Source organism: Drosophila grimshawi, unplaced genomic scaffold, assembly GCF_018153295.1.
Source record: "Drosophila grimshawi isolate 15287-2541.00 unplaced genomic scaffold, ASM1815329v1 contig_1367, whole genome shotgun sequence".
NCBI classification, from domain to species: Eukaryota; Metazoa; Arthropoda; class Insecta; order Diptera; family Drosophilidae; genus Drosophila; species Drosophila grimshawi.
The window spans coordinates 3,276,796-3,299,203 of record NW_025062889.1 but is presented as its reverse complement, the minus strand read 5'-3'; the positions used below and the strand labels follow the sequence as shown (position 1 = coordinate 3,299,203).

Here is a 22,408-nt window from a genome sequence, read left to right as displayed (position 1 = left end):
CGTGAACCGAGGGGGATTTCTACTGCTGGGAGTGGGTGGGGGTCTAGGTATACGTACTGAACAATGTATATAAAAAAGTAGAGCGTTGCGGGGTTGCAACAACGTAAAACAACAACAACAACAGCGAGAGCAGAACAACGATGAAAATCACTTATGTTGCCATTTTGACGTTGGCTGCTGTTTGTTTGAAGTGGCGCTCAAATTATGTTAACGTAACAAGGTGAAAGCGCAAAATGAAAAATCACTTAAACAATTTGATTTTTGATTTGTCTCGGCTAAACGCCGAGCGTTTCCCTACCGCACCAGCCCAAAGGCAAGGGAACACAGGGCCCAAGGCGAGTACAAAGCTTAGAGGCAAACACTTGGCAAACACTCGCAACCAACAAACAATGAGGGTGAGCTGCCGAAGAGGAAATACTCTGGCTTCTGGGGCAGCTATGCAAATGTACGTAGAGCAAATATATATATATTTATATATAAAGTAAGTTGATCTTAAGCGAGATTGGGTCAAGTGGTCAGCGGTGGTATTAACAGCATTGTAGTTGAATTCGATGAGCAGCAAATTGAGCAGCGGCTTTGCGACAACTTCTTTCATATGACTTAAGTTCTTGGCAGATTTCTACTGAAGGAGAACTAGTCTAAATATGGTAGCTATAAGTTATACTTCTCCGGTATTGAAAAAACGGTCAATATGTAGAGTAATTGTATGTTTAGAAACTTGTTTTGATTCATGTGCAGCTCTTATACAAATTATTGTTCTCTGATATTGAAAAAAAGGTTGTCCATTTCTAAAAAGAATAATTGGCTATTTAAAAACTTGTGCAGCAACAAAAGAGTTATTTGTAGGTCAATTTTGATTAATGTGCTGTTTTTATCATAAAAATCACAGCTGTAAGGGAGAGTAAATCAAGACAGTTAAACACATATAGGGTTTATGGCAGGTCAAATGACTTTTTCACAGCATAATTAAAATACCCAAAGGTAAAGGGTATTGATGGGAAATAAAGAAAGCGCCTCGCTCTTTAAAGATTTATAGAGTTACTTTTGGCTTGCGTTCAACAGCTCATAAATACGCACAAATATAAAACCACTTGATTTTGGCCTTACTTAAATTATGGGCATAACAAATCTTGTGCCAGTTACAGTCAACATCACGTAGCAACAGAGCCAGGCACAGCGACTACAGCAAATGTTGTATGTGCCACAGGAGCACAAGAGCAGTCAGGGGCGGAGTAGGGGGGGGGGGGTGGAGGGGCTGGGACCTGGCACAGTAATACTCAACGCATACAGAGAGAGCGCAGACTTTTATTGATAAGGGCATAATTTATTTGAACAATCGACAAAACGCTATTGTCAATAAAGCCAGATAAATATCTGGCATTGTAGCTGTTTTGTATATATATATATATATATATACATGTATATATACATATAACAATATATTTATATATATACACATTCTGTAGACTCTGTGTGGCTTGCGTGACAATGCGCAGCCGAAAACGGGGCAAAAACTACGGTTATAAATAGGCTAGACAATGTTTCAGGGATGGTTTATTACGCTATACAGTGAGCGCTGGCTAAAGTGGATTTCTGTGTAACAGTAAAAATCGAATTAATTAATTTTGATGTGGCTATTATTGAATTTGGTCACAGTTAATTGCAGATTGCTAGAATTTGAGAGTCTCGCCTTATGGGACTTCATTTTGATTGAAGCATTCAACTTTTATATTATTTTCATTTATTATTGGAATAATCGATGGACTCTAAAAACAAGTCTAGTCATAATTGGCGCATAATTCTAATTACTTATTGTCAGCATACACTTTACTTTATTGAATATAACGGTCGATTGGCAGTGGCCAATATACAAATGCTGCTGGTTGCGTAATAAAGTCAATATTTATGTGTGTCATATATTTAAGCTATGTGGGATATGGAATATGGAATATGATATGTGTGTACAGTAGATATAAGCACATAAGGGTCAGTTTAATTGACAATTTGGTTAATTACACTGGTGTCCATGTCAAATGAAAAGCGTAATGCAATCGCACCAGGCGACGGGCGAAATAAATTATTGATAAATATTGAAAGGACGCTTGGGAGAGGAGAAAGCTCAAAAAGGTTGACAGCTCGCATAACTTAAGCATATGTTCATGATAAACAGAATGATTTATGCGGGAGTTATAGAGAGAGAGAGAGGGGGAAGGGGGAGGGGGGGAGGGGTGTATATGTATGCAGACATCCTTCTAAATAGTAGGTATAAAAATGTTTATTTGATGTGGCAGACATTTAGGCCTTGTGGCATGTGCCCACGTCGCACTATTTTGCACTTTTTAAGGTCTAGCAGATGCCGTCACTTCAGCTGCCACTCCCCTTAGTTCCCCCCTTTGCTGCTGCTGCCGCTGCTGCTGCTAAACCCGTCTCGACTCACTTGGCAGGCAAACATTATCGCCTACGTGCGCTGTAAGCATAAGTGCCCAGAACGCAACCGCCTTTTAACGCCTGCTAAGCAACATGTGTGTATGAGTGTATGTGTGTGAGTGTGTGTATCTGTGTGAGTGTGTGTGTCTGTGTGTGTGCAGCCTGTGGCAAATGTCAATTTGTTAAGCATTTACAAGTTGCCCTGATAATTTTATTTGATTCTTATTTAATGCTACAAATTAGTTGTTGATTCTCTCAAGTGCGCCCCCAAAAACAAGATGAAACATTTTCTCAATCTAAAACTTCTATAACACATATATACATATATGTATGTAATGGCATTTTATCAGGCCAAATGATGATTTGAACATTTTGTCGCTGGAAATAATTTCGCGTGAGCACTTTAATTACATTTGAAAGCAACACTTGAAACTTTGTCCGCAAAGCGAACGCGCCCGAAAAACTTACCGCAAAAAGCACAAAAATAAATGTCGAAGAAATTTGGAAACACGGCGTTGGTGGATGAGGGGTAGGTGGTTTTTTGAGAACTGAAGCAGTTGAAACAAAATGGCGGAAATGGCAAGTGGCAGGCGGCGGAAGGCGGGAGCTTGGAATTGTCACAAAGTGTCCGCCTGGCCATAATGACAGCATGTTATAAACTTTTGCAGCAGCTTCCCAGCAACAGCAGATGAAAAGTTAAAAAAAAAAGTCAACAACAAAAAAAAAAACAGCTCTGCTGCATTCAACAGCAAGCGCCGGAAGTAGCTGCCACGCCCTCACCCTCCCTGTCTACCCTCTTCAACAAAATGGCGTTTACATGTTAAGAGTCGGAGACATGTCATCAATAGATACATACCTGCAAAGAGAGGAGAAGAGCAGAGAAAAAGGAAAGCATTAAAAAAGATGTGTAAAAATTAATAAGGGCTTGGCGCAAAAATCACTCAAATGTCAACTGGCTAAAGGACGTGGAAGGACTCATAAAAAACAAGTTGCGCAATTTACTTTGTTAATTGGCAGCGCTTAAGCGGCGCTCCCCAAATGGGGCAAGGGCCACAGCTGCACTCTTTACTTAATGTCGCATTCAACTTGTGCTTTTACAGTGTATTTATAGAGGCCAGACAACAACAGCAATGAAAAGCGAACAAAACGACTGACTGCGGCAATTGGAAATAACAAAATACACAGAATGTAATTTGGAAAGTTTGTTGTGTTAACACACACACACACACACACACAATACAAAACACAACTTGCATAACACACTCGGCCGGCTGGTCACTTTTTTATGGTATACCCTTTGAAAGTTATGGCTGCAGAGTTTATACATCTGCATGTATATTTAATACTAATAATATTATTTTTATGTAATATGAATAAATACATTCTTGATCGTTTTGTAGCCCTGAAGGATAGATTGTTATAGGCATATCAAGATAGATGGATAACAATTTTAATTACATTCAAACCCTGAAAGTTAGCTAAGCTTGATAATAGTCACAATTGAGACTGAAACTTTCAGCAGAATAAATAATTCTCCCACTTTTAAATTATAACAGCTCATTTGCAAAGTCGATCATATTTTTAGGCACAACATTCTTATTATTTTTTTTCCTGCCGTGTTTGTCCCTTGGCTATCGCTCAAAGTGTGCGTGTTCTACAACTAGAGTCAACATTGCGGCAACACACAAAAAATTTAACAACAAGAAAGCCAAAAGAGGAAAAAACTAGAAAAAATAATAGCAATGCAAGAGAAAAAAAAACAATAAACTGCGACACAGCGACAGCAAACAAACATTAAAAATGCACAACACCCTGACAGAGTGACCGGATTGTGTGGCCCTGGGGCCAAATAGAACATACAGGACCCTCTGCACCCAGTCAGCAGTAAAGTTGAGTAGAGTTGTAGACTGGACGCGATGACTCTGCCCAGTTTGCGTGTCTAACATTCCGACTGCCTTGGGCCATATCGACCCAGACGAACGAAGCGTCAGTTAGCGCCAATCATGATAAGCAGCGATATATATATATATATATATATATATACATATATATATTTATATATTCCACCAGTTGAGAGATGCATGCTCAGCTTAGTTGAAGAGTTCAACTTTAACTTAGTCCACTGCAATTTACTTGTTTATGCATGCAAAACTTTTGTCACTTGCTCTCGGAAATTGAAAATTTTGCAAAACCGAAAGTTTGTTTCATCAAGTTTTTGCTTTGTTTTAGTCTCTTTTTTATATATATACCAAAAATTGTAATGCATGGAAGTATTTTATGGAGCTGTTAGTAATAAAACAGAACAATAAGTAAGTTTTCATTTATTCTCTTTGCCGATCTTATGTCAGTTAAGCGGAAATGACAGAGAATATTAAGTTCTTAAACGACAAGACTATTTTCTTGAGAAGCCCAAGCGAATCTTGAAAAATTTGTTGAAAATTTATTGATTTATTTTTAAATTTGTCAACTTCTTTTGACTTACGATTTGATTTTTATCTAGAATAATGCAAGCAATTTATGTCAATTAAAACTTTGCAACATAAAGCGAGTTCAAATTATGATTGCTTATATATGGAAAGATGTAAATATATTTGTCATTCTCTTAAGCCACAATCAAATCAAATTATCTGTGTGCATCTTTTGGTTGCACATTTTCATGCATTTTCATTTTCTTTTGTGCTCAAGGGTCGAGATCTCTGCTGGCAAACAGACAATTGGTTTAGTTGGCGAGCGGAAGGGTGGAAAGCGCTATGAAATGAAGCAAGAGGAAGATGCACAGATACTGATAAAGATACTACTAGATAAGGGGGTAAGCAACTGGAGTATTGTTATTTTAATTGCTAGCTTCTGGACTCTCAACGCAATTCAAGCTCAACTCGGCTCAAGGGTTCAACAATGGGCGACATTTGTAGCTGGGACGAAAATAAAATTAATTTAAAAGTTTTTAAACAAGTTTTCCATTAGAAGAAGAAATGTACGCAGCAACAGAAGAAGCAGCAGCAGTAACAACAACATAAACAGAGCTCTGACAACTTGCGCTGCAGTAGTTAGAAACATTAAAAGTTGTGCCTTTCATATTTGGTGGGGGTTCCCCCCATCGGCAGACATAGGGCTATTCAGGCTATGCTTTGACTTCTCGGTCCGCTCCATTCGTCCATTTAATTATGATTATTGAATTTGAAATGACGCCAAAGTGCGCGAGGCGACTTCAGGCTTTGTCTCATGTTTCTTATGAAGGAATCTCACCTGGCCAACACGTATTTGCTTAAAAGCTTTGCGCTGCTTCCGCTTTTTATCGCATGAATAATAAGTAAATAAACAAATAAGCTGCGTTTGGAATTCGCTTTCAATTGCTTTATTATTTTCAGTTTTCTTCAGTTCTTTTTTTTTTTTTTGCTTACGTAATGAAATTGCACCTGCCGTTGAATTTAATGGCCGAGGACATTGCCTTTGTTGTTCTTCATGTTGTTGCTGTGGTTTTATTTCTTGTTTTTGTTGTTGTTGTTGTCGCCGAAGGCCAAAAGCGTAAAAATGTTTGCGCTATAAACAAAATTATTTCAACTATGAGTGGAGCTCTTGCTCGTATTTTGAAGCTCATACTGTTGCCCCTGCCCCGTCACATGCCCCTATCCAGTGGCAAAAGTTAAACACTAAAAGCACCAGCTGCATAAATCCCTAATAAAATGTCATTTAAACACAAGCAAAGAAAGCAAAACTTTTAAAAATACTGTATAATTAAATAAAAATCAAAATGTTTTTAATATAAATGAAAATTGCATTTACGTTAAACAAACTCAGATAATTGGATTGCGAAGATAGATCAAAATGATTTTCATCAGGTATCTTTATGGAAATTGTTTTACGTACAGATGGATAAATATAAATTTTTGATTATTATTGTATAAGGAAATGACTTGAGAGCTAATTTTAAATTCCACCCCTTCACTTCAAAGCTGTGGCAATTATTTCAGTCCTAAGGCAGTCGGCAGCTCGCAAATTCAACCTGCCACCTTTTGAAGCTTAGGCCGCTTTTACGAGAACTCATTGCTGCCCCGCCGCTACAGTCTCAGCTTTAACTTAACTTTATTGTTTATTTATGTATTAGTTATTTTTCTTGTGCGGCTGCTGTTGTTGTTGTTGTTTTCAATGTTTTTAGCTGGCAGCGTAAATTGTAAAGCCGCCTTGACGTCCATCACTTAACTTCATTATGGCTTCGATGCTGATATCACGAACGGAATAACAGAGAGGATAGCTGCTGCTCAAGCGGAGGAGCTGGCTAAGCTTTATGGCGTGCGTAATGCCCAAAGACATTGGACCAATACCGATTCAGGCCAAAATGAGCGCACGTTAACGCAAAACGTGCTAAAATTTAATGCTTTAGGTTTGCAGCTTGACTAAAGAAAGACAGAGAGAGAGGGAGAGAGACAGACTAAGAAACAAAGAGAAAGAGAGAGAGAGAGAGTGAGAGAGAGCGACACGTCGTAGCGGGAAAATGAATGATAAACGAGCACACGTCAAATTGTATCCAGCATTTGGGGTTGGGCAGTCACAGCCGGACTGAGGTGTGAGGAAGGTATGCGGGGAAAGGAAAGTGGCCTGAAATGTAGCCGGAACAGCTGCCCGAGAGCAGACAGACGTTGCTTGCCTTTGGACTGGTTATATAAATGGTGCATGAAAAAGCCAAAACAACCAAACGACGTGAGTTGCACGTTTCCTGAAGGTCCGGGCGGGGGTGACTGCAATGACAGGGTCTCTGTGTGGATGTGTGAGTAGCCTTCTGTCTGTGTGTGTGCCTTTGTTTACATTTGGCAAACATTCAGTGAGCTTTTTTCATGTGTTTTGCCAGCTATTGTTAGCCTACCACCCACCCACGCCCATCTACATCCAGTCCCCACCCCTCTTTTTTTAGAGCACGCCCAAGTTTTTTGTCGTACAGCATGTTTTATGTTTGTTGCTTTTGCTCAGACTTAGAATTATTGAAATTTACTTAACGCGATGCTGGGCTTAGCGAGCGGAGTCAGCTGTTTTTGTAGCTATTATGCAAAAATAATTAAGCCAGCAGCATTAGCTGTATACTAAGCCAAGGTAAGTAATTAAGACAGAGGAGAGGGAGTTAGACAGAGAGAGAGAGAGAGAGAGAGAGAGAGGGAACATAGCAGTGCTTATAGCGCATAAGCTGCACAACAAAAACAAAATGCAATGTGCAAATCTGAAGGCCTTCCAGCTAAACTGTCAGCCAGGCTAAAAATGTCATCATCCTTTGGACAGACTGCATCATGGAAAACCCGCCACGCTGCCACGTTGCCAACCTGCCACATGCCGCTTGCCGCTTGCCGGTTGCATCCTCTGAGTCGCTCTAGGCCGCATTTTCTATGCAGATTGCTGTTGACTGTTGACAGCTGCCTAGCTGCCGGCTGGTGGCTCTTTTTTATTTTTTTGTTATGCTCTTTTTTTTGGGTTTTAGCTTGCCAAAACTTTGCCTTTTTTGTGATTGTCTACGCGCTTGATTGTTCTTCCTTGTTTTTCTTTTTTGCGTAGTGTATGTCTGTTCACGCGGCATATGTTTGCATAAATGCCTGGCATGCAGCAGCAAAATGAAAGATAAATTTCGCAAACACGCACAAAACAGGCGACGGCCAGCACGAAAAGAAATACGGACTGAGCACGGAGATAAACCAGAAATAAAAAATAAAATGGAAAACCAGGTTCAGTGTTGCAGTGACGCAAGTATATGATGCCTGTTGCAAGTTGTGACTGTAGTCAGATTGCTGACAGTTTTGAATTTAATATTTTGGAGGTGACACGTAGAGAAAAATAAACAAATGAAACACATCAGACATTTATTAAAAATGAAATATAGTTCAACTGAATCTTTTGACTATTTATTGAATATAGAATTGATATGGTTTATATATAGTTTTTCTACCCAATAAATATTCATTCAACTTTGCTGCGGCGCAAACGCAAAAAACACATTTAAATTATGATAAATTATATTTAAGTAGTAAAATTATGCTAGATTTATATAAATTTAATAAATTTTGTCCAACATATTTAATTTCATTAAATATATTCAAAATGTATTTCAACCAGTGAATTAATTGAAATTCAAATTGCCATAGTTATGGCAATAAGCAATAATATTTACTAGAATTTTATGCAGTTAATAAACAGCATATTAATATAAACAACATTGTAGAAAAATATGCAGATTAATTAGTGTATGCCAAATTAAACAAATGCCACAATAAAAGCTGTTTTAATTTAACGGCGTTTGTCAACAGAACGTTTACGATAATTTATTAAATATGACAACAAACAAAATGAAAAAAGTAATAGCCAATAGCTAATTAATTGCACAAAAACTGAGCACAACATTAAAAGGCAATCTATAAAAGAATGATATACGCAAATCAATGAATTATGCCATTAATTAACTGTACACATAGCAAAACAAATGGGGGGAATTACGACACTTGCTGCATATATCACAATTAAAATACAATAACCAAGAAAAATGTATAAAAAATAAACGAGCAGCGATGAAAAACATTTGCCAAAAGCTGCCCCCACAAATGTTGAACATTGTTCAATTTACCTTTAGACCCACCAATCAGTCCCCCTCGCGACCAATTGTAAATTGGCTAGACAACTACAACAATAACAATAACAGTAACAACAACGAGAACGATGAAGTGTAAAAAAATTAAGACAAAAACGTTTGCTATCAATGCTGGCCACTCGCTGTTAACCGTTTCCCTTCCCCTTCCCCTTACCCAGTCTCTGTGGTCCTGTCTGCATCCTGGATAATTTTTCATTTGCAGCTTCGACACCTTTTTCAATTTCAGCAACACAAATGTTTGAATTTGTGCCGCCTGACTGAATGTCCCGTCGAGCACACCCCCAGGACATCAACGCCCGTCCCCTCCACACCCCCACTCTTTCTCTCTCTCTCTCTCTCTCTCTTCATTTCACCTGCAAATGCAATAAAATTTCAATATGCAACTTGATAGGGGAAAGGGCTTAACAGGTAAATGGTTTCCTTTTTTTTTTGCTTTTCGGCCGTCTTCTGCAATGTGTGACAGCTAAATGAAAACATGGCCAATTTTGGATTGCATTGCCAAGTTTTCATCTACTTTTTAACAGGGTGCAGTCCGTTTTCAAATGAAACATTCCTTGCAAAAATCTATAATGAACTTAATGAGTTCCTAGAAGGACAAAACAGAGAGCTAAGTTGTCAAAGTAACCAATACCAAATCAATTTAGTACCCAAAAAAGAAATAAACCTTAGAATCAAACGGTCAAAAGAGATGTATAAGTAACAAGCAATCAATCAATCAATCAAACAATCAAAAGACACAATATTTTTGCCTTTAAATCCCCTTCGATTGTATTACTAAACTTAGATTGAACTTAGATTGAACTATAGCTGTCAAAGTGACAGTTTCAATTACAGCCGTTCAAGGGTATTGAAACTTCGATGTGTCGCTGCTTTATATAGCATCGACATTTACTATTTGTGTGTGTGTGTGTGTGTGTGTGTGTGTGTGTGTTTTGTGCTGGGGTATGCCAATAACTTTTTGGCCTGGGCCTTAGCAATCAATATGAGTAACAGGCACTTGTTTGGCTTGCCGCACTAGTAAAACTTGCCGCCCCAAAGTAACAGCTTATTTGAGGTGCCAATGGGGCGGGGGGCGGATGGGGTGGTGGCAGCACATGCTGCTGCAGGCAGCAGGAGCCAAGAGCCAAGAGCTGTGGCAGAGTCTTCACTCAACTGCACTGCTGTTGCCTGCTTACACATGTTCAAGTGCCCGCTGGGTGTGTGGCTCTGTGTGTGTGTGTGTGTGTGTGTGAGTGTGTGTATTTTTAGACTTGTCTGCCTTTTTGGCACTTAGTGTAAGGCAAGGAATATTGCAGTTATTCTTCTTTCTTTCGTTTCGTTTCATTTTCTTTGCTTTCTTATATATATTTTTTGTGTTTTTTGGCTCAAGTTGCTCGCTTCTTGTTATTTATAACTTTTTCTTGGGCAAAAGCGGCGCGTGCAGAAATATCAATTGAACACGTTTCAACACACACACACACTAAAATATATTTATATGTATGTGTATAGACAGCTTTTATACTGCAATATGAATGCTTGTTTCTACACACACACACACACACAGCCAGAGTGCACTCAAGTGTTGATGAGGACAGTGTCGGAAGTTGGTTCTGACTTGCCTTAGCTCCTTTGTACATATAAATATACACTGTTGAAAATAGTGTTGAGTGTATAACCAGACTTGGGTGTTTACATATGACGGTTACGAAAATTAACTTAGATCAAAAACTCTTTTTGAGTGCTTGCAATCTATTCGAAAAATTGCTTTTGATGCCAGTGCAACTTTTGTTGAGTGTGTTAAAAACCTATCAGAAAAGTCAAATTTAAAACCTTTTATAATTCTAACGGATTTCCAATGCACTGCTTTTTTTGATCATTGTTTAAAATTTGAAACAGAATCTGTTTCCTCGAAATGTTCACCATAAGATTGACTAAATTTAAAATTAAAAACAACATTTTCTTTCACACTGCTAAAACTTTAACTGTTTACCACAAAAATAACATTTTTCATTACCAAAACACTGTCAAAAATGGTTTTGTTACAGTGTACATATACTCAAATGGGAGTTAGCGCGACACTCTGTCGAGTGTTGACTGTAGTCGTAGTGGTAGTCGACTGGGGAGTAGAAGACTGTAACAGAGGAGGGAGAAGGGGCGTAGGGGGAGGGAGTGGGGCATATGCTGTCAGCTGGACGTTGCCCATTGTTACAGTTTGCCTTAATTGCAACGTTTTGTAACGTAATTGCGGCTGCAGCCGCATCCGTCAGTTACAATTTTTGCGCTTGTCTTTTGTTTGACTCAAGTGGCGCACTAAACGCTGACACGCCCACCTCACCGCCCACGCCCACTTAGACTCGCTCGCTCCGATTGTAGATTGCGCACACAGCAAAAACAAAAAAAAACCCACACACACACACACACACACACAAAAGGAGGAAGCAGCCAAGTTTCGAGTGCGTTTTCGACTTTTCGTTGTGTTATACAATAGGCCTATTGATTGCCTAAGCAGAATGCAAAAAAAAAGAGAAAGAGAAAACAAGAGCAGCAGCGAATGAGAATGGAGGAAATTGGAAAGCCTGCGCCTGCAAGTAGGCAACGCAATGTTTTTCGCACTTCCACTTTTCACTTCTCATGGTTGGGGCAACAAATCATAATTAGGCTTGCCACGCTGCATAATTAACGCTATCGGGGTCCTACATAATTAGGTGTATGAGTGTGTGTAAGTGAGTGTGCGTGTGTGCGTGTGTTTATTATCAGCACGCTTAGTATGCCAGTCAGCGTTTGCTTGCGTTTACTTTATTTATTTTGTTTTTTTTACTTATTTTTAACAGGCATCAATAAAAAAGTGCACAGCCGTAAAAATTTCAACCCTCACAACAAACACACTCATACGCACACACATACACACACACACACACACACACGCACACACACAGACATACACACACTTCCACTTGGAGTCTCTCTTATGCAAATGACTTTGGCGCCTGCTGCGTCATTTTTGTCTGTACCCCCGTCCCTGCCCCGCCCCTTTCCACACACAAATGAAGCTAATGGTGTCAAATTCAAATCGCGTCTCATATGTTTTACTTTTCGCGCTCTAATTTTATGATCACTTTGGGCTGCTTGGAGGAGTTGGAGACGACTCCAAACATCATCATCAGCAGGCAACATCATATTTGGCGTCTGCTATTCGCTTGTCACGTGTAATTTGCAGCAACCTTTTTTGGAGACGGAAAACCCAACCGCCCAGCCCCGCCCACTACTTTGTAGCCAACCCCTCCGCGCCCCATCGACGCCCCTCGATCCCAACGACCCACACAATGTGCTAACGACCAATTTGGGGGCTTTTTTCTCGTTCCAAACGGTCGCTTTGGCAGTTAATTTTTTCAGTTTTTTTTTTTTTGCTTCATGCTTGCATTTTGTGCTTTGCTTAGAAATGTGAATATTAAATTGGATTTAAGCATTTGAAAAGTTTTGATACATTTTTCTGGTGTTTGGTTTTTATTGCAAATTGATTGCAATGCAAATTTGTTTATTTCATTAAAACCTTAGCACAGTTTTTGGGCATATTTACTTAATGAGTTTTCCTCCGCAATAATTGAGGTCATTTGCATTAATATTTAAGTGTTTGAAAGTTTATCCACTTGGAAAAGTAAGATAAGAAATCAATTAAAGCGCAGATAACATAAATAAGTAAATATTTTATATAATCCCTAATCAAATAAATGGGTGTTTAGTTTAGTCTGTATTAAAGCATATAACTTATACATATATAATCAATGAGCCGAGAATATAAATATTTATTTAATTTTTCAATCATTTCTAAATCGGTTTATGGCAATTTCGTATCCTTGATCTAATAAATACAGATTTATTAGATAAAAGGCATATTCTGCAAGATTTTCAACTTGAACCAAATTCAACTTCAGAAAAAAGAAACCCCGAAAGATTTATAAAAATGCGCAGTCAATCTTTTATCCATGGAAACAGAGACATTCCTCTGACGAGAATGTAGAAAAGCAGACTGCACTTCAATCATCCTGGATTACATGGCTATTCATATAACGCATATATCATCTTACCAAAGCCAGGACAAAACACAATAATGCTGCGCGTTCTCAACTTTTCGCACTCGCTTTTTATTGCTTTGTCTGACAAAGTTTTCTTGTTGCACGAGTCTATGTTGCAAGGTGTGCGTATGTGTGTCTGTGTGTGTGTGTGTGTGTTTGTCTCTTATTGAACACATTTTGTAATAGTTGCATACATGCGGAACATCTCAAAAAGAAGATGAATATTTCTGGGTGTGCTTGGGCATAAATTCATAATTGAGCCAAGCCCCAAAAAGAATGTGCGGATTCAGATGAAGGGGAAACCAAACCAACGCCTCAGTCGCTGCTGCGGTTTGCCAAAGTGCGCGACAGTTTTAAACAATGCTAAAAAAGCAGCCCCGCATATCTCCGCCCGCAAAAGCACTTGAGTACTTAGACAGGCAGGCACTTAACAAAAAAAAAGAGAAGAAAACCCGTTACAATTGCTGACTAAAAGATGAAAATTCTACATTTTTAATGCGGCTCACCTGACGAGCCGCACGTCAAGTACTTCACAGGACGCGCTCACACACACAGAGGACAAACACACACACACCAACACACTTAACAATGACGCAAAAGGGTTGTACTGCGTTCTGGGTTTGGGTTTCGGTTGTGGGTGGTTCTCTGCTATTGTCGCTGGGGCTTGTTAATTTCAAGTGGCATGTTAACTTTCTGACATTAAGTTGGCATTTCATGTCAACTATGCCAGCACACACTCAAGTGTCCTTTATGTGCATATATATGTGTGTGTGTGTGTGTGTTTTGTTACATGTGTAAGAGGATGGCTGGTGGGCGTGGCCGGGTAGCTTTCGTGCGGAAAACGCTGTTTAGCAAAATGCCATCATTATGTTAATTATAAATGCGCCTTGGCTCAAAAGGGTTTTTTTTTTGTTGCCTCACGACAGACACGAAACATTTAGCACACACACACACACACACATGCAGAGAGAGATATAAGCACACATAGATATACAGTGCGGTTTCTACACTTCCGTTTCCGCTGTGAGCTGTGGCCGGATATGCTACATGCAGTCGCTTTTTATGCGTTTGCCTGATGACAGCAATTATCATGCAGTGATATAACTTTTGCACACAATAACCCAGCAAATTGCTAATCAAAAGCGCAAACTCCACCCAAAATCCCTCTCAACCCATTGCAGCCCCCCCTTCCTTCCCCTAAGCCTAAACAGCAAGTTAAATAGCTGTCATTTAAGCCAAATCATTTAGACAGTCTATACAAAAGTACAAACTCCTCTACGCAACCCAATCTCTTCCCCTCTCTCTCCCTCTCTCTCTCTCTGGGCCCCTTTCTTCCACTCTGCCTGCCTCATTTGCGTATAGCATATAGAAGCTGTATGTGCGTGCTGAGTGTGTGTGTCATATGAGTTGACACTTTCAGTTGAACTCAATTAAGTTCAGGCATAAACAACATTCGATGACAAATCTATGGCCTCGTCTGTATTGCTCAGACTCTCTCTGTCTCACACACTCTATCCGTCTCTCTCTATCTCTGTCTCACTCGCTGTGTATCTGTGTAAAATATTGGAATTTAGTCTTAATGAAAATTGTATTTGATTGTTGCTATGCGTCAAATGTTGCGCTCAATTTGTTTTTGTTGAAAAGTAGCGCAAGGCGGCAAACTATGCGATTTATTTGGGTTTTGTCTGAAACAGCTCGGATCTATTCAAGTGTTACTCTTCTATATATATATATATATATATATATATGTGTGTGTGTGTTTGTGTGTATGCGTATATTTTTAATTAAATCTTCAGTTGAAAAAGTGGAACTCTGTTCAACTCAAAATGTTATGTAGCAATTAAGGCGGCTACGCAGAAGTTTGCCTCAAACCATGTTGAAGCAATTGAAGCTTGATAGTTGCATAATGCGTCTGTCTGAGAAAATAAAAAGCTTTCATATTTTATTTAAGTTCAAAGCACATTTCTGTGTCATATTTGACACAATTATTGCGAGTAACTCGTTTTGGTTTCAAATTTTGACTGAATTTCTATGGTTTTTTGAAGAATATGTTGAGGTGTCTTAACAAGGCTGTCAAACCTAAAGTGAAAAAGTTTGAGTATGTAATATGAATTAGTTTCCAATTAATTACAATTTAGGGAACAGCAATATATGTAATTTTCCTTAATTTTTGTCGTCATGAAATGTTTATTTGTATAAATTAATTGAAATTGTTTCAATCAATTTGTTTGCTTAACGCAAACACTTTAACTAATAATGGTAAAGCTAACTTGCTTATTTGTACAAATATATAGATTTGCTGCACAAATGTACATAAAAATTGCACTAATCTAAAAGTGAAACAAAAACTGAAGCGAAAAGCAATTGCTATTTGTACTTGAAATAACTCTGTGAAACCACAAATCCACTTGATAAACGAGTCAATTATGTTGCGTGTCTCCCGAGAAACAAATAGTCAGCAGAGAGTTAGGAATGAGAGAGAGACTGAGATAGAGATAGAGAGAGAGAGAGTGGGAAGATAGCAAGAAATAGATGATGGGAAAAACAAATCTAAAATGTTTGCCACTTATTTCGTAGCCTTTCTAAACCCAAATTTACTAGCACAACAACAACAACAACAATAACAAGAAAAGCAGCAATGAATTTGTGCACTCCAACCAAGTGCAAAATAGTTGAAGCAGCAGCATCTTCAATTTATTCAACCCCATTTCCATTTTCATTTTGTTTTCCCCAGGAGCAGTAGCAGCAGCTGCTTAGTACACTGACTTTTTGGCTCATGGCTCATAATCTGCGTCTGTCACCGCTTAAGGATGAAGCCACGCCGCCTTAACCCCCTTCTTTCGGCCAGCTACGTGCGATGGGTAGCAGAAATCTTATTAAAATGTCCTTGCGGCTGGCACAGCATAAATCTTAAAATTAAAGCTCACAAATATAAAATAATAATAAGAAAAAATATGTACAAAAACATATAGAAGACATCGCTCAACTTGACTAGCCACTGAAAACTTTGCCCCGTGGCGTGGCAAGTAGCCGTGTTACGCCTTTAATTTATGTGCGCGTTCATATCGCATAAAAACCCATTTAAAAAGCAATTATTTTGCCTTGATTCAATATGGCGCGCGTTTGATGGATGCCAAGGCGCAAATATGAACGTGGCCGGGGTGGGATGGGATGGCCGGCTGAAGTAGTTATTTAACTGAGAAGGCAAAAAGGGGTAACAGGTAATAGCCCGTTTGGTGGTCAACAGCTGCCTGCCGCTTGTATTTTTATGACCCGTGCTGTGTCAGCAGAAATCTGTATCCTGTGTGTGTGTGTCCAGCCTATCAACACTTTTGCGCCTTAATGCATGCAATGCATTAAACAGTTTTCCCAAGCAGCAGAACAGCAGACTGCATACTGCAGGCGACACAGGACAGAAGACGAACGACAGGCTGCATGCAGCTGCGTGTCCTTTGGCGCTATCTCTGTCGCAGTTTTGCTGACAGGCCAGCAGGCCAGGAGGCAGGCAGGCAGACGGGCAGGCAGACGGGAAGGAGCAGCTGGGGGAGCAGTACACTCAGGAAAAAATTGACTAAAAATCAGAGAGCTTTTCATGTTTTTGGAAATATTCTTAAAATTAGCAAGACTTGTCCTAAAATATTATTAAAATATAACTTTTATAAAAGGTGAAAAGGTAAACACTATTTCTTAAAAAATCCTTTTTAAAAAGCAGTCAAAGTAATGAAATTTAACGGTTCGGCTTTTAAATTAGAGTTAGGCTGTTGTCTACTTTAGAGAAGTCAATCCTGAAAGAAAGAATAAGCTATAACCTACAAGTCAGTGAAGTTTTTTTCTGAGTGTAATAACCACAGTGGGCAACAGGCAACAACTGGTGCTGGCCAAACGCCAACTCGGTCAACAGTTCGATGACGTATGCAGAACGTTGTCGCACACTACAAAACTGTCCCTTTAGCCACTACGACTGCAGTTTCAGCCAAAGCAGTTTCTGCCACAACCGACACCAGCAACAGCAGCAGCAGCAGCAGCAACGGCCATTTGAAATAAATATTAAAAAAGAAAATTTTGTGTCGTGCGGGGCATGCAAGAATTTTTGAAACGCACATTAAAATTCAAATTAAATGGGACCGCATTTTGTGCTCCATTCCCTTCTCTCTCTCCCTCTCTCCCTCTCTAGCTGTCTCTTAGCCCCGTTTTACGACTTTAAGCCCAGGCGACTAAGAGTGTGAGAGAGAGAGAGAGAGAGAGGTGGTGGAGCATGTCTGTCTTTAAAGTGGTTGTTAAATTTTGGGGACATTTAGCCCGTGTCGGTAATCAAAAACTGAATGACCAGCAGTGGCTCAGATATGATTTATGTCCATTCATATTAAAGAACTCAAAAAGTTGGTTGGAAAACATCTTCCACATGGTTCCACAAATACTTGAAAAAAAACCAGTAATTCTTATTTGATTTGGGATTTTATTTATATGTTTAAATAACTAAGAAATGTAATAGACATAAGCTGTTTTTAATAACCCGGTAACAGATTATTTTGAAATTTGTCAATTTTATTAAATCAATTTCACAGATTTCACTAATGATTTTAGATAATATATATCGATAAATATGTATCTGTAGATAGAAAAATTATAATTAATTGTAGCAACATATAAAGTCGAATCAATCCGGTTATTTATATATTTGTACAATTTGATGATTGTCCTTTGACAGATAAAAAATAAACATTTAGAAAATAATAAATAAAGAAATCAACAAATTAAGTGGCACTTCAGAAATGCTTTTTTCCATTGTATTAATTTTCTCATTTACAATTTGTATAAATATTTTTGTCAATTTCTCTTGAATTTTATTTTCACAGCTGCTCTTGAGTTCTTAGCTAAAAAAGCGTTTTCATCAATCAATTTCTATTGCTTTTATTTGTCATAGTAAAGATTTTTTCACATTTTTTTTATTTTTTCATTTCCAGAAATAAAATAATTTTCCATAATTATTTTCAATATATATATTTTCGAGGAATTTCACAAGCATTTTGCCACAGTCCTTCATAATATAAAAAGAATTTCTCTTGAATTTCTTTACAATTCTACTTATCAATTTATCAATTAATTCCTTTGCCAAAAGTTTTTCGTTTGTTTTACGTTTTTTCTGTTTTTTTGTTGTTTAATTTTTTCAATTTCCTTCCTTTACTCCCAAAAGTTATAATTCTTTCTCTCTCTCCCTATCTCTGTCTCTCTCTCTTTCTGTGTGTAGAGTAATCATCTTTATGCATTGCCTTCGCAATCTTTTCATTAGCGCATTGGACTTAACGCTTCAGTAAACTCCTTCGGAGCATGGAACATTGTAACCCATTAGACACATATTTCAATTTTCATTGCCTTACGCCAGCCCACCATCCCCTCCAAGAAAACCCTTGGGGGCATTGTGTGTGTGTGTTTCTTGCGTGTATTTTGGTTGCTCCCCAGACGAGAACGAGGACGAGGACAATCCGAAAACAACTCAAAACATTTAGGCCGCATTTGATTTCATTACGTTTTTATCTTTTGGATACTAATTTCATTTCGTGCATACATATTTCAAACATACTTTTGGCTACAACTGGCGGGCACGGCGAGAAGGAGGAGACTGGTCTTTTGCTTGGCCTGCTGGTTGTCTCAGTTCCATTTCTCATTTCGCTTTCACCCTCTCTAAGCTACTGGCAAGTGTTCAGTTTTGTTGGCATTGCCCGTGCAAGAGCTTAATTAATTCCCAAAAAATATTTATAACTTTTAGGCGCTCGACCATTTTGGGTTTCGGCAATTGTTGGCACAATATTGTTTTACCATTGCTTGTTGTTGTTATTGTGTGTATGTTTTTGGTTTGGTCTTTCTTGTTTGCTTGTCAATGGCCAAATCTAACAAATTTATGCATGACTGCAACAGGGTCAAGCTGCTGCAAAATCCTTTAATGCGCCACAGCTGGGCTCTCCATCCCAAAATCTAAACCAAAATCTGACCAAACCAAACCAAACTAAACAACAAAAAAAAAACATTCAAACCAAAAACTTGAAAGCTACTAAGAGTTCTCCAGTCGGGCGTGTTTGACTTTGAAATGCCCTAAGCGACAAGTTTCTTAGAAATTTCATTAAGGAATTTGACGTCTAAAAATAAATGTAAATATTCCCATTCAATTCAAACTTTAACTGTGCATTTTTAAATAAATATAAATATATCTTAGGTTTAATTAGTTCGTTGGTTATTGATTCAAAGTCAGACTTTAAACATATATTTCCATTAATTTGAATACCTAAAAATTTTCATTTCATTCTACGAAATCAGCTTAAGTTTCAATTTAAGTGCTCATCAATTTAAGCATTTTTTTCTATGTCTTTAGGCGGAAATAAAAATGCTTAAAAATTCTTTAGAATTTCACTTGAAATCTCATTTTTAAATGGAATTTACAGCTTTGGCTTACGTTTTTCGAATACGCTTTGCGAATAACAACAAAAGTTGCAGAGTAAGCGTGTTTCAGAATAGCTTACAGCTAAACATGTTTGGCAGCCTTTCGATTACAGGGTATCCGGGTGGCAAACCAAAAAGTGCAAGACTACAGGCGTTGGCAACTTTGAGCTGTCGTTGGAGGCGGTGTGCGCAGCCAATGCGACGACTCACCAGATAAGCAGATTTATGAGCTAAACAACAAACTGAAATAACTGGAGACAATTCGGGCAATGGCCAACAACATGGCCAAGAGCTCAGTTGGAGCAGCAGATGGAGCTGAAGCAGCAGCTCGGAAGCGTAAAGCAAGATAAAACATAAAGTCACCATAGGCACACACACACACACACAACCAGTTACACACGCATGCACACACATACTTACATATTTTTGAAATCGAAATAACGCCGCACAACACTGTGGGAATTGTGAGTAAGGGCATTTTGTAGTAGTTGGGTTTGCCGCACTATGAGAAGATTTATGAGCATATTCTCTGTCCGCACACACACACACACACACACACACACACGCACACACACACGCAGTAGCTGTTGTATGCAATGATGGCATATAGAGAATGTCAACGGCATCTCACACAGGAAATACCCGGGCAACAGTATGCCACAAGGACTTGCCGCTGTAAGCGGCAGGAGGTTGTCTATCTGCCTGCTGCCTGTCCGACTGTCTGTTCGCCTGCCATGGTGTTTCAACTATTGACACGCCGTGTCCCCATCATCGACATTTCACGTAACCTCAGACGTGCGTATAATTTTACTGCGGTCAGCAACAGCAACAAAATTTAAAAAAAAGCAGAGTTGAAGACAAGAACACAATACCTTATAATCGCTAAGGGGCGGGGCAGGGGCAGGTACTGTCCAGTAAGGTGCAGCGGGGCCAGGGTCGTGGGGAAGGAGGGGGGGGGAGGTTGCCACTGGGCAGGTGTCAATTTCGTTTTCATTAAGTTGCTGCCAGTTGAGTAGACACCGTCTGCGGCACATTGCTCCCTCAACGGCAATCGGGTTCTTAATTTGCGTCACGCTCTCAAATTTCCAAAAAAAAAAAAAAAAATTTAAAAAAAGGAAGAATAAAAAAATATATTTAAAAAAAAACCTGCTGCAAAGCGCTGCTCATTTGTAAAACAAGAAGCGGCGGCAGCAGAAGCCCTACTTAAGTTCCAGTTGTTCATTTTTGCATTAATTAATACTTATTAAAAAAAAGACAAAAAAAAGAAGACAATGTACAAAAAAGAAGGTACCAGGAAAAAGGCAAAAACTTATGGCCAAAAGGCAGACGGTGGCGGGGCAAAGCAGGGTCAGGGGCAAGCAGTGGCAGGTTGTGAGGCAAGCGGCCAGTTGCCTAGGTAGGTACATTTTAATCACTTCCTTGCGCAACATTTCGATACACTTTGCAACAAAGTATGCTAAGTTTGTCAGGGAGTTGGTAACATTTTGAAGATGAGAATATGGGAATATTTGAAAATAATGCATTAAATCGAGAAAATAAAATAGGCATAGAGCAGCTTCAAGTCGCTATAGCTTTTAAGCTCTGATTTATCATGGGAACAGAGTATCTCATAGTTGTTATAGCTTCCAATCCCATTTTAATCATTAAAAAAATGTTTTACCCCAAATTGATTACAAATTAAATTTGCCATTCATTAAAATTTGGAAGTTGTGTTGCCCCCAAATCAAAATCATATCCAATAATAACGAAGGGTATTCAATTTTCGCAGTATAAGGATTATTTTGGACCTTCTTCTACAGGATTTTTGTTTTGTATTTCTGTTGCGACTTAGTAATTTGAGACTGTTAACATTTTGGTTTTGGCTGGTTGCGTTGCCGGCCAAGTACTGCAGCCTTTTGTGGTCGGTGCCTGGAGTTTGGACTTAATTAAAAGTAATTCCATTTAAATATTATTAAAAAAGATTTTTGCTAGCCAAAAGCAAGCAGCAGCAGTAGCAGAATCAGCAGCTAAGGCTTCGGGCCCCATTTTCACTTTGCTCTATTTTCTATTTTCTATTTTGAACTTTTCTTCTTTCTTGCTTTGTCCTTTCTTAATTGAATTCGCCACTGAAAGCAAAAGTGTTTGAGCCAAATATTTGCACTGGCTAGTGTAGCTCTGCCTGACTTTGAATTGACTGCAAATTAGCTTAGTTTGTGGACGAATGCTTATCAGGTGATTTCCTGCTAATAAGGGAGCAGTTTTCGTTGTCATAGTGAAAGAAGATATTCTAAGTAAGTGATATGGAAGGAAAATACTGAAGAAAGGCAAAGTGTTGCTTTTTTCCAATGACTTTATAAAAACTGAACCGATTTAATTAAGGAATTTTGCATTAAGGAAGTTAAGCTTAAAATAAAATATAATTCGTTAAGTGCCTTAACTTTGGCGAAATCGTTTCAAATTTTAAATTCAGCACAAATCTAACTGTAATTAATTTATATACACATAAAGCGCATTATTTGATTAGTTTTTAAGCACAAAAGAAATTGTTGACATTTGTGTAGATTTATCACACAACAAAAAAGTAATTTACCAGCATTTATATTGTTTCACATATCAATTATTTACATATCAATGCAAACTTTGATTAAAACACCAAATGTGATAAATAACAATGTAAAAGTTCATAAAAAAGGGCTTAAATGTAATTGCATGTAATTATGTATAGATATATATATATATATATATATTTGAATAACAAACAAACAAAACGGCCACAAAAAAAGGCCACAGAAACTGGCTGCTGAAAATCCACACACAAAACGGAATCAGGCCAATCAAATTGTGTAGAGAGAGGGAGAAAGAGCGAGAGAGAGAGGGTGGGAGGGGCGGGGGC

General features: G+C 38.5%; 1 protein-coding gene across 2 annotated transcripts in view; it reads right to left on the bottom strand.

The window, feature by feature from the left end:
- The window catches only part of LOC6569035 (matrix metalloproteinase-2), a 94,622-nt gene that overhangs the window by 34,735 nt on the left and 37,479 nt on the right, over window positions 1-22,408 (bottom strand). The window lies entirely within an intron of this gene.